The following is a 13,220-nucleotide window of genomic DNA, read 5'->3' as shown; positions in this document are numbered from 1 at the left end:
GTGACCACTAGCGCCTTTTTCGAATCCCTCCGATTTCCAAACCCCCTATAAATAGAAAGTCTAGTATGACCTTTGTAGATACTGCGAAGGCATTCTCGTGCAGTTCTGAGAAAGAGGCCAATCTGAAGGTTTAAAGCTCAGTATCTGCTTTGTACGTCTGAGCCAATTTCTGTGAGCGTGTGCAGATAACCTGGGTTTGGTTTGGACCCTGTCGAGTTTCAGATTAGAAACAGACGTCCCTCTTGCACTATGTTTCTGCAAACGCTCTTTTAGAGGCGAGGGCTATTTTTAGGCCTGGCTGTGGACGTGGGGGCCAGAATTGAGACTTGAGGAAGGGGTATAAAATAACCCCCCTGGCTCTCGGCCAGAGCGTTCACTAACCCCCCCCCCCCCCTCCTCCACCACCGCCTCGCATTCCTCAAGTATGTCCCACCGTTAACCGTATGATGACTCAACTGTGCGTGTGGGAAGGGAAATGCATGTGTGCATGTACATCACAGTCTTTTTTGGTCTTTTATCCTTTCAAGCTATTTGTGATATAACAGGTAGCAGCAAATATCTCTCTCCCACAGACGCGCGCACACACACACACGCACACATTTCTGGTGTAGTGCTTCCAGGCTGCTTCATTTGATCTCGCTTTATTGCTTTCTCACATTATCTGCGTGTTGGCCTGCAGCTCATCCCTGCGGAGCAATCTCTGATGTATGAAAAACAACTCGCCATAAACACATTTCAACCACAGAGACTGATATTACCCCTAATGCATCTCTCACTACAGTCATATACCTAGATTGTCTCTCCTCTGCTTCTCCTCTGTCTCTCTTTCTCACACACACACACACACACTCTCTCTCTCTCTCTAGTCTCTTGTGTCATCATATAGTGATCACAGTGGATATTACTGGGGGGCGTTCAAGACTCCATGAAATAATCAAGTCTGCCCCCCATCCCACTCATACCTCCCTCCAGACAGGCCCCCTAAAAATATCTCCAGTGTATCTCATCATCATATACTAACAGTAACTGGACTTCCTCCCCTGGGTGTGTCACATGGAATATATGAGTTTGAATATAGGGTGAAAATAGGTGTACAAATGTATTAGTTGGCTTTTGAGGTCTTTTTTTGCTCCGTGAAGCCCTTCTTCACAGTCTTTTTCCTGCTTACAGTTCACTGAATGGATACTGTATATGGCTGCATAATTTGGTCAACAAATAGTTTTGGGAAATATTGCAAGAATTAAATCTGAAATTTAATTTAACTTTTATTAATTTAGATTCAATTTTATATTTACATTTTATATCTTGTTTGCTGAAGCAAAAAAATGAAATTAATTAAAGTAAACTTAATCATTAATAAGCAGTATTAGCATTTCATATTAAATAATTTGCAAGTAATAGTAATATTTAATAAAAATGAAATAATGTATGAATCTTTTATTTTATGTTTTATAGTTATTTGCATCATCTCAAGCAACATATTAGATGTATGAGTAAAAATAAGTAAATAAAACATCAGTAAATATAAATGAAATAATACTAATAATAATTATTATTTAATATAGACATTGCATATTAATAGTAATAATAATAACAACAACAACAATGTCTACCTTTAATTTATATATATATTTAATAAATAATAATAATAAATTACATTTAAATTTAGCTATTATTGTTGGTGTTATTATTAATGTACATTGTCTATTATAATATAATAATAATAATAATAGTTAAAATTTATAATGTATACATGTATTAAATGTAGACGTTGTACATTGTTATTAATAATAATAATACATTTAGACATTATTATTATTATTATTATTATTGTCTAAATTTGTTATTAATATATTATTATTAACATTAGACATTAATAATAAATAATAATCATTAATTATAATAAATTAATTGATTTATTAATACATTAATAATAATAGTTATTAATAATATTCCTATTTTTATTAAATAGACATTGTACATTAATAATAACAATAATTATTTATTTTTATTAATGTAAAATGTCTGTTTAATAATAGTGAATGTAGACATTATTATTATTATTATTATTATTATTATTATTACTATTGTCTACATTTATTATTAAATAAAGACATTGCACATTAATAATATTATTACTTCATACATTTTATTCATTATTATTGTTGTGATTTATGATTATGATTATAATTATTGTTATTAGCATGATGTCAGTTGTTTTTATTTTGTTTTCTATTTTATTTTAAGTTTGAGTATAGTTGTTTTGCTGGGGATTCTATGAAGAAGAAAAAAGTTAATCCATTGAAATATGTTACTATAGAAAGCTTTATCATTTCATTTGATTTATTTAGAACTTGATGGATGCAAACCAAAACATAAGATTATTCATAAGAAATCAAGTCTGGCAATCAAAAATGGCTTCGTGTTATGTAACAACTGAGCAGTAAATCTTTTTTTTTTTTTCTCCAGATTCTAAAATCTGATTGGACACGAGCCAACACACACACACACACACACACACACACACACACACACACACACACACACACACACACACACACACACACACACACACACACACACACACACACACAGGTTTACATGTTTTATGGGGACATTCCATAGGCGTAATGGTTTTTATACTGTACAAACCGTATTTTCTATCGCCCTACACCTAAACCTAGCCCTCACAGGAGATTGTGCACACTTTTACTTCCTCAAAAAAACTCATTGTGCATGATTTATAAGCTTGTTTCCTCATGGGGACCTGAGAAATGTCCCCACAAGGTCAAAATTTACTGGTATTCCTATCCTTGTGGGGACATTTGGTCCCCACAACGTGATGAATACCAGACCCCACACACACACACACACACACACACACACACACACACACACACACACACACACACACAGCTGTACCTGCATATCTGTTGAATAATAATAATCTGTAATGTCTATATTTAATGTATTAATAATAATAATAATAATAATAATAATAATACATTGAATATAGACTTTTCCATGGTAAAGTATTTATTGTAATTTCTTGACTTGCACCTCTTTTCTTCTGATATATTGCTGTCATTTCTTCCTTTTCTGTGACCCAGTGTTATTTATTTGTATAATGACTCATGTAAGGGAAATTTGTAAATGTCAGAATACACATCATAAGCGCATTAACGCACATTAACTCACATTATAAAGCACATTATAAGCAAATCGAAGTTTGTGTTATGCATTCAGCTCTGAAACCGCTGCGTGAAGAGATGCTGTATGTGATTTCATTCTAATTAATTGTGCAGCCTTAAATAGGTAGCATAATTTATTTATAAGAATCTAAAAAATGGTTATATCTCTGCTTTTGAGGTCACAATGTGGGCAAGACCTTTTTAGACAGATACTTTACCTTTTGTGGCCCGTTAATTAACTGCTGGCTCAAGAATACAGTACTGTATGTGACCATGCAGTGTGTCCCTCAAAGCTCATTGAGCAAACCATTCAGCCACAGTTAACCAGTGCTTAGTGATACAGCAATGCTGCTTTCAGTTCAGATATAGATGATATTTTTTTTGGTTCTTTCTCAATTAGCATGATAATAGTGTGTAGATAGACGGGAAGAGCTAATCTCATTCCTCTGTGAAGATCGGCAGCTTATTATCACACAGAATGCGCCATCAGTTTAACTAACATGCTGAACTGCTCTATAAATCTCTCATATCACACACCACCAGCAGATGGGAAAAGGACAATGGCAGATTGTACTTCACTTTAATAATATTATGTTTCTTTAGCAGAATCGTTTCCACAGCTATTATTCTTCGTAATAGTCTCCTGGTGCGTCTCATATAAAATAAGAAGAGCGAGAGGAAGATAGAGACAGTGCGTGTATAGTGACTTCAGGTTAGCAGCTGAAGGAATTTGTTCATCTAAAAGTTCGATCTCTTGAAATGACTCTAATTTGAGTTGAAGAGTTTATTTTCTCCCTGTTGAAAATGAAGGTGGCATACTTTTACTCCCAGAGTGCATCGGACCACCCTGTAGTGTTTTAAGTGAAAATGCTTTTAAAAACATTTGACCTCTTTTAAGCAAAGCCTACATATTCCTCCTGACGCAGTCTGGCTGGGTCAAAGGGTCAAAGGTTAAGCAGGCGCCATGTGTCCTGAATACCAAAGCCATTGATTTTTCTTCCAGACGGAAGTTGAAGGTGAAAGATGCCCATGGGTCAAATCGTTTGCACTCTCAGAGGGAAAGAGAGGGGGGAATGGTGGTCTGACGCCCTCAACTGTGCTGAAACCGAATCCTGACCTACATCTCTGCTTTTGTAGGGAACGGAAACTACTTCTGCCAAGTTATTCCTGGCAAAAGGTAGTAAAGGTTTTAAAAAGCGGACTGAATTATCAATGGATGGGATGTAAATGACTCTTTTAAGATTTCAATTAGGGCTGGGCGATAAACTATAAGCATCATTATGGTGAGATATACATTTCCTTGAAAAACGATAACAAGTGTTTGATAAATGTTCAATATAATGTTTATGCGGCAAAGGCGGAACAAAAGAACGCTAGTCATTTAAAGTGTGCCATTCAGGCCGTTTATCCGCTCTTCTCAAAGTTTAAACAACGTGTTGCCAAGTCTGCAGTTTCCTGCGGAATCGGGCTACTTTAACACTGTTGCTAATGTCTGTGAGGTGAAGCAACCCCAATAACGTAATAATTAGCCCCTGGAATGCTAATTTTACCAGTGGAGTCCCCCCAAAAATTGTTATTTACCCCCCGGAACTCAATTTTTATCGGGGACCCCCCTCGAAACACTTTTGGACTGGTTTTGAGTAGCAATTGGCCGAGTTTTGTTGTGAAAACCTGGCAACCCTGCTAGACCAGATGCATTTACTCGCTGATGAGTCTTGGTCACGCGAGCACTTAACAGTGCTGTGAGGTCCAGCGTGAAGAAATTGAATTCAGCAAAGAACAAAAATAACTCACTGAAAACAAATATACAGCGCTGACAAACAGGAGAGACGCTATGCGCAACAATAGTCAGAAAGCTTTTTAATCTACAAATCGCCATCATTTGCCAGATTTACTGTGGCAGCACTAACTGCACCATGGTATTGTGTCAGACATGTATAATGTAGACATGTATTAAATGTACTGAAGGAGGAGTAATGGAATATAATTACAGTATCATTGTGATTAAACTATAGTGTTTATGCATTTATACTAAATGTATTTAGACTACTGTTTTTAATACAAATAGGCCTACATAGAAATCATGGTATTGAGGTGCTATATTTGTGGTTTTAACTGTGATTATCAGGATCTAAATGTATGCTACTATGGAAGACCAATGGTTAATCAAAATACCCCATATAAAATTTCACCATATAAAAATGAGGTTCCTACAATTGTTACCGATATTACTAATTTTGATAATGAACATAAATCTACATCTGCATTCTAACTCAAGCGACTATCAAATGTGTATTTCTAATAGACAAGAAATGTTATATCTATAATTGTTAATATTATGAGGCAACACAAACCTGTTTCTTGATTTAAAACAATATTACTCATTAGAACATGTAGAACTGAGAAATAAGTTGTTTTCTTATTATTTTTATTGCTTTGTTAAGGAAATATGGCTGGAAAAGTGTAAAGAATTCAAAAACGTGAAGTGTTTGTCATGTTCTGACCATAAAAAATAGTTTAAAATCACAATTAACCATCTGGTTTTTAAAGATTTTACAACCGTCTGCCTTTAAACTTAAATGAAATAATTATTATTAATATAATTATCGATATCGAACTTTTTTTTTTTCCGTATCGCCCAGCCCTAATTAGTTCAAAATAGATATTCAACTTTTCATGCTCTTTTTTTCCCATTTTTTTATATTTAGATTTCCTTTGCTGTCTTTTACCACTCACTGAAAGTTAAAAGGATAGTTCACCCAAAAAATGAAAATCCTGTCCAAACTTGTCCTTCGTTTGTTTTCAAAACACAAATTAAGATATTTTTGATGAAATCCGAGAGCTTTATGACCCTGCATAGACAGCGATGCAACTGACACGTTCAAGTCCCAAAATAGTCCATGGGACATCAGTAGTTCAACTGTAATGTTATGAAGACATTTTGTGTGTGAAGAAAACAAAAAAAGCTCCCTTTCTGGGCCTTGAATGTGGTAGTTGTGTTGGTTTCTATGCAGGGTCAGAAAGCTGTCTGATTTCATCAAAAATATTTAAATCTGTGTTCTGAAGATAAACGAAGGTCTTACGGGTTTGGAACGACATAAGGGTGAGTAATTAATGACAGAATTTTCATTTTTGGCGTCAACTATCCCTTTAATCTTTAAAAGCACCAATAATTAATTTACACGTGTTTATTTTTTTAACAAATCTCTAAATGAATATCCATGTTTTGAAATCTAAATTCATTTGTAGCATTCAAAATAACAGTTTTTTTTTTTTTAGTGTTTATTTTTCAATTATTTAGACAAATTTGACAAGCATTAGTCTTTAGCATTAGGCACACAGCCCTTCAGGCTCTGCATTCTAGTAGTGTGTGCGTGTTTTCCTGATGTGTGTTTTGGTGAGATGATGTCCATGCGTTATTTCTCTTTAGTAATACTCCCCGGCGATCTCCTTTCTCCAGAGATTTATCTGGGATGATGAGACCTCCCGCCTCAGGCGCTCTGACTTAATCAAACTTCAGCGGCTCAGCGAATCAGACGTTCCTTTCAGGAACTTTTCTCACTTTTCTTGGGCGAAACTCAGCTTGTGCACATTTCCTTTTCCTCGTGGTTTGGACGGATTTGGTTTGTCTTTAAATAGATGCGAAGTTAAAGCCAGAAAATGAGCATTTGCAGCGAAAGCTAAAGCTATATGCTGCATTATTCGAGGGTGATTTAAATAAGCAGCAATACTTGAGTATGGAGCTGTAAAAGTTTTGAAGTAAGACCAAGAGTAATAAAATCTCTCTCTGCAGTTAATCTAAGCACATAGATGCTGGAATGCTGCCTATGGCTCACTCAGATTTGTTTTGTCATAAGCGTTTCCAGCATGTTCTTTTTTTCCTACTTTCTTCCAGATATAAATTTAGATTTGGGTGAGATTCTTTCTGAATGACCACATGCTCATTTCAAAAGCTGATAGATAAAAGTTTGAAAGCAGCTTGAGTTTTGAAAACTGGCCGATTTGAGAAAAAAATGGAATGATGACAGTCCACGAATGTTTATTATATTCCTATGATAGTGATATTTGGTAATTCTGTAATTCTGGCCAATGCCATGACCAGAAGTCCGCAGTGGTACAAGACGTTTGTATGGCATTTTACCATGGAAAAAAACTTTGGATCTGACTCGAAATGGACTAACTGGCAGTAAGGCTCTGGCTGAACTTCTAAAACGCATTGCGTAACCTCTAAATATACTGTTATTGATGCACTTAAGTTGTTTTTCTCTGGTTCTATTCAGTGCGCTCCTGGCTAAAGCAATGTAAAACGTATCAGCATCGTGGACACTTTGACTTTTAAACACAAGTTTTTTTTCGAAGAAGGTAAAAAAATACAAGACGGATGGTTTAGCTGTTAGCCCTTTCCTCCCCGACAGCCTCGGCATGAACTCTGAGGAGCGAAGGGTGACCAGCTGGCCACGGTTCTTATCAGGGTTTGCGCTTTAAAAGCCTTTGAGGAATGTTGGCAGAACGCCACCCGTATTCTCGCTGCCGACCGTGGGTTTACAAGGACTGTGCTCGGAGAAACATACTTGTGTTGAAATGCTGATCTAAGATCAGGTTTCCAGGTCCTCAGCACTAGTCGAACTGTACTGATTTTTTTTGCATTGATCCAGACATGGTGTACTTTGTGGTGCTGGCTCTGAAGGTGCAAAGTCTGTTGCACTTGAATTTATGATGCTTTAAAAGCAGCTAATGATGACTAAATGTAAACAGGATGTTAAAGAAAGAGTTCACTCAGAAATGAAGGCTCTATAATTTTTAATCACCCTCATGTGGGTCCAAAACCATATGCTGAAGAAAATTTATGAAGGCTGTTTCCATACAATAACAGTTCATAGTGACCTCCTCCTCTAAAAGTGGAGAGAAAAGACCATAAAAGACCATACAACATGTGAATTATGTTTCAGGTCTTTTGAAGTCATACAAAAAAACTTACATCGTTATCGATTCTCAACTTTTTATGAAACAATGTTGATTCCTAAATCCCAAGAAACAATTAGTCTAGTATGTTTTCCCATCCGTTAAATGTCAATAAATTATTTGCTTTGTTACTTTTGATATGAAAGTCTCAGATTTCGAATTCTGTACATTTTATTACAGTATTCAAACAATAAATGCCATTTTGGCGCTGTTTAATGTGGAGTGACGGATTGCTTTAAAAGGTTCTTCACAGCAATGCCATAGAAGAACCATTTTTGGTTCCACAGCGAACCATTCAGTTAAAGGTTCTTTAAAGAACCATCTCTTTCTTACCTTTTTATAATCTAAAGAACCTTCTTTCACCACAAAGAACCTTTTGTGAAACAGAAAGGTTCTTCAGATGTTAAAGGTTCTTTATAGAACCATTTAAACAAAAAAGGTTCTTCTATGGCATTGTGAAGCACCTTTATTTTTAAGAGTGTAGTGCCTCAGTTCAAGAGAAGCGGCAGCGCAAAGTGGATGTCAACTGATCATCTCCTCCGCTTTAAACCAGTTCCAGAACAAAATAAACGTGAATAAACTTTCAAAGGTATGTTAAAAGAGTACAACTGAACTTACCGAAAATCTGTATCCTGTCTCATGTAATCGCTTAATCAATTTCTCAGCCGCAGAAAGACACCAATATAAAAAAGCTTGTAAAACAATGTCCCGTAATGTCACATTTACCTCAGAAAAAACATCTTCAGTGAGGCTAAACTCATTAGTCAGCAAGAAAAATCTCTTTAGACTCTAGACAGTAGCATTTTGCTAAATATATGAACCATATAACATATTGATTATTTTTCTTTTTCTTCAGGGATTAATGTTTAAATAAATCTGTCAAGTTTTAATGACAGCCACCCTTTAAATGTTTATATTTGAAAAGCCAAATTGGAAAAGAAATAGTTTTCTAGAAGCATCTTGGAGATATTGCCACAGTTCTTCTGGATTTAGTCTCAATTTGTTCTGTTTCTTCATGTCATTCCAGACAGACTGGATGATGATGAGATCAGATCTCTGTGTGAAGCATGTGGCTGTTGTCAGACTCCTTGCGCAAAAATCTCACTGGATTAATAAAAATAATGACAAAACAAATGTTTGGAAATGTAAACTGATATTTCCTACTGACATACTACTGCAAAAGATAGAAATAACTCACTTAAAACCATTTTTTAGCTGGTGAAAATACTGGTGTTCTAATACTTTTGGCCACCACAGTATAATTATGTAATTGTAATTTTATAATAATAAAAACCTAACTTAATTGGGTGTAATTTAAGTGTTTGTATATAAATCAGTTAATTTTAACCTTCAAAATTGGCCTTGTACCTGTTGTACCTGTATATCTAAAACAATTGATATCGAATCGAATCGAATCACAAGCTTGTGAATCCAAATCAAATCAAGCCCTTTTATTTGGTAATAATCTTTAAAAGTTCTTTCCAATGAGTTGTTAACCAGTATGAGTGTGTGGAATTACAAAGCAGGATCAGTTATATTCCTGAATGAATTGTTTGGTTAAATTTTTGGAATAGATGAACCGGTTCTGTGGAAATAGTTGGCTCAAAAGAATGATTTATGAGCTAATTAGATTGATTAAGTCCTTGAATCCAACTCAGTAATTCAGTTCCAGTGGACCAGTGGATAATGTCCTAAATGTCAGCCTGTTCCTCACAAAATGACTTGAAGACTTGAAATATAACACACAAGTTGATTGCCTACTTTTAAAGCTCTTTATCCTTTTTTAAAAGCCTAACAGACTGGTCACTATAAAGACCTGTGTGAAGATACTTCAAAAATATCTCTACTTTCTATGTTCCAGAGAAAAAAGTAAACGGCATATTGGTTTGGAACGACATGAGAGTGAGTAAATAATGGCAGAATTTTCTAAAAATTTTTTTTTTTTGGTCGAGTGAACTATTACTTTAAATGGCAGATTTTATCTTGGATTTTCCACACTGAGCTTTGGATTTCACCCAAATCCAGTCTTTGGGAGTACATGCAGAGAAGATTTTTCTCCAGCACTGACCAGGTGATTCAGGTCTCCTGACTGTCACTTTTTAAATTGAACAACAAGTGATAAAATGCCCTCTAAATATTGAATGTTTGTATAATTGCCACTTCCACACACTCAGGCTGTTCATTATTACTTGAGCTATATGAAAGCCATTTAACAAATGCAGGTAGTGCTGCAGAATTCGGCAAATTAAGAGGCCGCTCTACATGAGCATAACTAATTCACATTGCCCTGGAGGGGATTTGCAAGTTGAAGATCATTTTGCAATATTAAACATGGCTGTTATTAGATCAATTTTTCTTTTTTGTAATTTATATTACTCTCTGGTGATACAGGCGGTTGGAGACCAGCATTTCCTCTGTGTCTGTAGCCCATCTTTATGCAAAGCAAAATAGGGTGAGAGACCGAATAAGGTGCATGGAGCGAAAGAAAGAGTGACATGGAGGGAGATAAAGAGAGACAGACGGACTGACCGAGAGAATAAGGAAATGCAGTGGAGATGGGCAGTGAGACGGGAGATTTGTGGAGACTCGGGTGCTGTCAGTAAGGAGCTGGCTTGAGCTAGTGTCTCATTCTCACACAGCAGATTGGAAGAGCAGATTGCGCTCTGAGATGCCCTGAGATTTGGGCAGCTTCCGATGGGGGATTTGTAGAGATTTGGTTCGAAATCTGCCCATAATGAATGTTAAGTGAAAAGCGCCTTCATCATCTTCTCAGCAAAGACATTGTTTTCTCTCAGCGCTTGTTCTGTTAGTTTTGGCTCTGTGTCTAAGTGTCACAGTCCTGAGATGACAGTCTATAGCTTCATTAACTGGTATGTGGATATCACACAAACAGACGTTTTATGAATGAAAAAGCCTCATTCGTTTGTCTGCGGAGACAAAAGATGAGAACATGTTCTTCAGATGTAACTTTGCTGGGAGTTTTTGCTGGCTTTTTATGGCGCTGATGTTTTTTTTTAATGTTTTGGGCACTAATTTCAGATACTGTACCTGAAGTTTATTCTTCAAACTTTTCCCAAACCCAAACTTTCAATTTTAAAACATTAAATAATTTCACTATTAATATTAGTAGCACCAGCAGTGCACTGTTAAAAAAAAGTAAAGGAAAAAAATAAAGGAAAATAAAAGTTGTTTCAACTTAAAGTGTTCGTGCTGCCCTAAAATTTTAAGTTTACTCAACTCAAATATCCACGTTTTCATGTAGTACAACTTAACATTTCATGTTGACTGAACTTAAAATTTGAAGGCAGCATGAACACTTACTTTAAGTTGAATCAACTTTTTTTTCTTTTTCTTTTTTTCTTTTTTTTTTTTTTTACAGTGTAATCGTACTAGTGGTAGTATTTAAAAATAAGGCGATCGCTATAATAACCCCTATATAATATATATTTTTATTTTATAATAGGTTTTTTTCAGCAAGGATGCATTAAACTGATTAAAAGTAATAATTTAATTACTGTAAGTAACATTTATAATGTTACAATTTTTTTTGTCCAATAAATGCTGATCTTTTAAAAAAATTTATTCAGAGAATCCTGGAAAAAGTTTCATGATTTCAACAAAAATATTATGTAGCACAACCTTTTTTTACCTTTCATCATATTAGAAATATTTCTTGAGCAAACCAAATAAGACCAAATCAGGATATTACAATGATTTCTGAAGGATCATGTGACTTTTAAGACTGGATTACTATATTCTTAATATTCGACTTTGCAATCACAGGAATACATTTCAATTTAAAATGTATATAAAATAAATAATACAATTATTATTAAACGGTTACTTTCCATTTTAAATATTTAAATGTTACAGTGTTACTTTTTTGCTGTATATTTTTGCTAAAATAAATGTAGCCTTTTTGAGCGTAAGAGCAACAACAACCAAAAAACGAGTGAATTTTTAAAACTAATTTTTTTTGGTCCAGAGTGTGCTTTGAAACTCAAAAGTTTACTTTTTAATTTTTGTCTTTGTTCTTAGGTCTGCTGTGGAATGTCACAACTTCTTTAGGCAATCCAGCACTTTACCCTCAGCTTAATCACCTAACTGCGGTCCTGCTGTCTGATTGGATCGTCTTTTGAGGTAAGAACCTATGGGATGAAGTTTGTTGAACTATTCAAAGATTTCTTCTCACATCTTGCTCTTTTGTTAAAATTTGCTTGGGGAAGTAGAGTTGAGCCTCTCTAAAGGACAATGACTTGATTTGACAGAAAATTGAAATATCATCCAACTTCATTATTTTGGCTGGACCACTCACCCGAGGCCGTCGCGTGGGGAACAACGTCTGTCAATTTTTGGAAGAATATAAATATAATTTAAAAGAAACATCTGACAATCTGTCAGACAATCTGTTTAAAGCAAGTCTCACGGCGAGCCGGCGACAAACGATAGAAAAGTATCACAGTTGGAGAGGGTAACAGGGAGGTGGGCAGATTTTCAAACACATCAGAAAAGAGAAAACAAGCAGACGACGGAAACGGAGAGAGATCACTTAAGAGAAGACAAAACAGATGAGACAGGAGACTTGACATGAAGAGTGGGAAAAAAATCTGCTGGAAACACGCATGCATCACAGCGCACCTGTGCGAGGCCCTTTTACTCATGCCCCCTGTCTACCCAGATATCCCTTAGAGATCAAGACACATCCCACAACGCTGGACGCAGGGCTGGTGGTGACAGGCTCTGTCGGCCGGCTGCGGGTAGCAGATGGCTGGCCAGATGCAGGGTTGCGTTTGACCTTGGGCCCTGTGGAAGGCTAAACATCATAGGCGTCCTCCGGCGCTTCCACCTTTCTGCCGCTCCATGGAGCCGCTGCTCTGCTCCGCTCTGACAGCTTATGGTTGTTTTATTTAGATGAGCCATATGGAGCCATTATGTGCTCCATCGTTTAGCTGCTATCGCTATTCCCAGTGTAGTTTATCACCTAATGTGTATTCGAACAAAGACGGGTTCAAGTCCCTCAGACTGTCCATGACAATGGAGATACGCCATGAGATATGACTAATCACA

The 13,220-nt window shown here is 35.8% G+C and overlaps 1 protein-coding gene and 1 long non-coding RNA gene across 4 annotated transcripts in view; one reads left to right on the top strand and one right to left on the bottom strand.

The window, feature by feature from the left end:
- The window catches only part of LOC141342186 (uncharacterized), a 52,691-nt gene that overhangs the window by 37,570 nt on the left and 1,901 nt on the right, over nucleotides 1-13,220 (bottom strand). The window lies entirely within an intron of this gene.
- The window catches only part of sema6cb (semaphorin 6Cb), a 166,803-nt gene continuing 165,772 nt past the window's right edge, over nucleotides 12,190-13,220 (top strand). For all 3 annotated transcript variants that reach the window (XM_073846587.1, XM_073846586.1, XM_073846585.1), the window contains exon 1: nucleotides 12,190-12,293. The gene's annotated coding sequence lies outside the window, so the exon portion shown is untranslated. The remainder of the gene's footprint in view (nucleotides 12,294-13,220) is intronic.

Source organism: Garra rufa, chromosome 9, assembly GCF_049309525.1.
Source record: "Garra rufa chromosome 9, GarRuf1.0, whole genome shotgun sequence".
Taxonomy (NCBI): domain Eukaryota; kingdom Metazoa; phylum Chordata; class Actinopteri; order Cypriniformes; family Cyprinidae; genus Garra; species Garra rufa.
This window is presented reverse-complemented; position numbering and strand designations above follow the sequence as displayed.